This window comes from Amborella trichopoda, chromosome 1 (assembly GCF_054954075.1).
Source record: "Amborella trichopoda isolate Santa Cruz 75 chromosome 1, AtrichopodaSantaCruz75HAP2 v2.0, whole genome shotgun sequence".
NCBI lineage: Eukaryota > Viridiplantae > Streptophyta > Magnoliopsida > Amborellales > Amborellaceae > Amborella > Amborella trichopoda.
Window position 1 is genome coordinate 46,897,270 of NC_142336.1, and position 4,845 is coordinate 46,902,114.

General features: G+C 35.1%; 1 long non-coding RNA gene across 1 annotated transcript; it reads left to right on the forward strand.

Annotated features, from left to right (window-relative positions):
- The first annotated feature begins 4,479 nt into the window (after positions 1 to 4,479).
- Positions 4,480 to 4,845, forward strand: LOC148783878 (uncharacterized). Its single transcript, XR_016056754.1, has 2 exons — positions 4,480 to 4,509; positions 4,768 to 4,845. It is a non-coding gene; the product is annotated as an uncharacterized LOC148783878 (long non-coding RNA).

The following is a 4,845-nucleotide window of genomic DNA, read 5'->3' on the forward strand; positions in this document are numbered from 1 at the left end:
TTAGGAATACTCTAAGCTTCCAATTTGCGATATTTTACCATCTAAACCAATGGTTTAAAAATCGGATCGGTGACCCGGATCGGGCTTTCCAAAAACCTATTCGGATCGACGAATCGGCGTTTCAGATCGACGAATCGGCGATCCAGATCGGAATCGGGTGAATCGGTCAGAATAAAGCTTCAAAAAAATCCGAAAAAATTATTAGAATTCATTATAAATATTTTTTTTTAGGAATTCAATAAAAAATGAGGGTACTCCATTAAGAATTTTCATGTTTTTGAATGAATATGCGAATATTGATATGTTCTTTCCCAGCATGAACCGCCATTCAGCATTTAATTTACATCACACAAAAGGATAAACATAGAATTATCATGGAATAAGTATATCAACATACATGGACTACAATAAAGCATAAAATTAGTAACATACGATCTAAAAATAAAATGATAGACGACGTTGTTGTTCTTCTTGGTCACGCTGGTGCCATTGATTGAATTCGTTTGACAATTCAATGATTCGATCTAAAAACGAATCATCGATATTAGCGGGCGTCTGACTATTCCCAAATCCCTGAGTGTTAGTGTTTTGTTGTGTTCCCAATCCAAAATCCTCGAAGCTTGTCCATCCTTCATGCTCACCTGCACTGTCGTGCTCATCCCTACACTGTTGCTGTTGGGACTCGATATGTGAATAATATGGCTGGGATAGGGTGGCCTCAGAATCATCATCTCTCTCATTTTCTCTTAGACCCCCTTCCTACTCTCCCTCATTAGGTGCAATATCACCGACATATTGTGGATACATTGGCTGGCTGCTTCCTCTTTCATGCCGCTCATCACTTTCTTCAATATCTTCATCACCGATAGCCTCAAGGAACGCTCTCTTGTGCAACACTGGCTCCTCCTCTTCTACTACCCATCGGTCTGCTGTGTCTGTGACAAATATTGTGTCTAAGTCTATCGGCCCATAGTCTTCAAGCTTCCTTCTTATTTGTCGCTCTCTGAGGTTTAAATTATAATGAACGTAGACTAGTTTATGAAGCTTCTCAGAAGCGAGTCGATTACTCCTAGTAGTGTGCAACCATTGGAACGTACTCCAGTTGCGCTCACAGCCAGTAGCAGAACATGTCTGGGAGAGCACCTTGATTGCTATCCTCTTTAGATGAGGTGCATCAGTACCATATATCTCCCACCATTCAGTTGGATTAAAATGCAAAGAGCATTGTAAGGGCAAGAACAATTCATAAGATTAAATATATGAATAAACAAAATATTAGCGAGGGGATAACCTGGATCCATCATAGTTCGAAAATTTCTGGCAAGTCTAGTTCCCAAGGATCCTATAGCATCCCTATACATAGCAAGCTAAAACAAATATATTACGTTTTAGTGCATTATTCCTCACAAATATAACAACTCAATGAAGTTCTTACCCAAACATTAAATAATACCTCTTGTATTACTGCTACTTGGTTTTTATGGCTTCTCTCCAACCTTGCAATAATGTATCTGACCCCCTCCATAATCTTGTGGGGTTGTTCAGGTGTCAAATAGAAAAATTTTGGGTTGAAGTAGTAACCTAAAAAATATATAGGTAGAAAAATGTCATTTACAATTTTATAAAAAAATGATTTAAACTGAAACATTGTAATGATATAAATATATATTTACCAGCATAATGAATTGGACGTCCGAATTTGGTGTTCCACCTCTTTTCTATAATCTCGATCACTTTGCTAGCAAAATTACACTTCTCCCCAATAGCTGATTTCGCCCTCTCAATACCTTCATAAAGGATACCCATGGTAGCTTTCTTATCAGCATCCACCATTCTTAACACCGTGACCAAAGGGGCAGTGGCCTCTACAACACTGGAACATCGAGACCAGAACAGCCTATTTGAGATTATGTTATCCACTTTTATACCGGTACTGGACTTCGAGAGGCGGTCATTTAACCACTCTTCACAAGTAAACAATCTCTTTAATGCACCTTCAGATTGTCGAATGGAGTCCACAGCTAAGTAATCGGTCGCAAAGCGGGTTATGACAGGCCTGATTATCTCTTTTTTCTTAGAGTGTTCTCTAAACAGAAATAATATTTTAGAGTGGTTGTATATAAATCTCGACACCAACCTTGCTTCATCAAGAGTCTCCTTCACAATTTTGATCTCACCGATTTCCTCTAACATAAGATCGATGCTGTGTGCAGCACACGGGGTCCATACTAGATGCTTCCTCTTATCCATCAACTTGCTGCCCGCAGAAACACATGCACGCGCATTGTCCGTAATAAACTGGACTACATTCTTATCTCCCACCTCCTCCACTATCTGATCATATAGTCGTACGTAGAAGTTTGCATCCTTCTTTGTCCCTGATACGTCTTTGCTAGACAAAAAAGCTGTACCCTTTGGGGAATAAGCCAAGAAGTTTAAAAACTCCTTTTTGCTAACTTTATTCAACCAACTATCACTCATGAGAGTAATTCCTGTCCTTGGCCAACTCTGTTTATATTCTTCAATCCACTTTTTAACTTCCTCTACCTCTTCATCTAATATTGGCCCACTGAGCTCATATGCCGTCGGGGGTTTTATCCCGGGCCCAGCTCTCTGGATTGCACTAACCATAGGTGGAAAATATGGGCTATTGGCTACATCAAAGGGAATCCCTTTATCGTAGAACCATTTACCAACATATCTCCCTAACATGTTTCTTGTACCTTTAACCATGCCTTTTAGAGTCATCTGTTGTGGCTTAGGCTTTGAGAGAAATGGGTCTTTACGACCATGACCTGCAATACTGGCACTCCTAGGTAACTTAGAAACAATTTCTTCAACATCTGATTCTCCTTGATACATATTGCCACCAACCCCTCCATACATATTTGAGCTGGGCCCGCCATACATGCTCGAGCTGGACCCGCCATGCATATCTGAACTAGGCCCACCATGCATATCGGAGCTAGGCCCACCATGCATGTCTGAGCTAGACCCACCAGGCATTCTAAACCCACATTCCCTCTGATATTGTTCATATAAACTCAATCTTGTGGCCATGTCCAGCTCATTATTATATTGCTCTTCTAGGTCATAATTATATTGCTAATCTGTATCATTCCTGCTTGATGGTGTATATAAACTAGCTATCTCCTCATTCATCCTATGTTTGGCAATTTTTTTACCTTTGCTAGTTAAGAATTGCCACCATCTGTTTTTTTACATTACTAGGGACACTAGTGCATGCAGAAACTTCTCCCTTAACCCCTGCCAAGTGTTGCTTGAACCTATGTACCCCACTACTTATCACTCTTTGACAGTAATTACAAATAATTTTGTCTTTCTTGTTGGGATCAAGTCTGACCCCATGTTGCCATGCAGGGTCTTCTGTAAATCTTGACATGATTCAACTGTTTTAAGATGTAAAAAGTTTAAATTAACCTGACAGGTCAAAAAGAAAAATAATCACCATATGTAGTGATAATATGTTGCGGTAGTTCATGTAGTCATATTCGTTGTTATTTGTTATTGCAAAATACCTTTTTTGACAATAATATTTTCGTACATATCAATTACAAACATTCAAAATAATATAATACAAAATGCAAGCTCCAAACATGGCTACAACTCAATTACCAAGAACATACATTTTTTGCATTAAAAAACTAATAATAAAAACAATTCTTCAAAGAGCCGGCTAACATCAGTCATTCCAACTAAAAAATCCATGAACAACAGATAAAAAAAATACAGTTTTGTATTGAAAATATAATAACATGCATTTTTTTGCATAAATAATCCATCAACATACAATTTTTTCAACAAAAACTTTAACAATAAAAATTTAAAATATGGTTTAATACCTCATGATAATTAAAACCTTGTCACGATTTTCACATCTTTTCGGAAAATCATCATTTTTCAAAAAATTCGATCATGGAAAAAAAAAAAAAAATTACAGCAAACTCAAACAATAAAAATTAAAAATTGGGTTTAAATGTTTAATACATCATGATAATCAAAACTTTATCACGATTTTCACATCTTTTCGAAAAATCATCATTTTTCAAAAAATTCGATCATGGATAAAAAGAAATAAAAAAAAAAAAGTACAGCAAATTTTCAAAAAATTCGATCATGGATTAAAAAAAAAATTAACAAATTTTCAAAAAGTTCGATCATGGATTAAAAAAAAAAAAATCATAAATTTTCTAAAAAATCGATCATGGATTACAAAAAATTTGATAATGGATTACAAAAAATTCGATCATGGATTACAAAAAATTCAATCATGGATTACAAAAAATTCGATCATGGATTACAAAAATTCGATCATGGATTACATAAAATTCGATCATGGATTACATAAAATTCGATCATGGATTACATAAAATTCGATCATGGATTACAAAAAAAAAAAAAAAACATAAAAAAACATAAAATTCCATCGTGGATTACAAGAACAAAAAAAAACAATTCGATCATGGATTACAAAAAATTCAATCATGGGTTACAAAAAAAAAAAAAAAACAAAAAATTCGATCATGGATTACAAGTAAAAAAAACAAACATTTCGATCATGGATTACAAAAAAGTCGATCATGGATTACAGAAAATTCTATCATGGATTACAAAAAATTCGATCATGGATTTCATAAAATTCGATCATGGATTACAAAAACAAAAAAAAAAACAAAAAATTCGATCGTGGATTACAAAAAAAGAAAAAAACATTTACATCATGGATAACAAAAAATTCAATCATAGATTACAAAAAACTCTATCATGGGTTACATAAAAAACAAAAAACAAAAAATTCGATCATGGATTACAAAAAAAAACAAA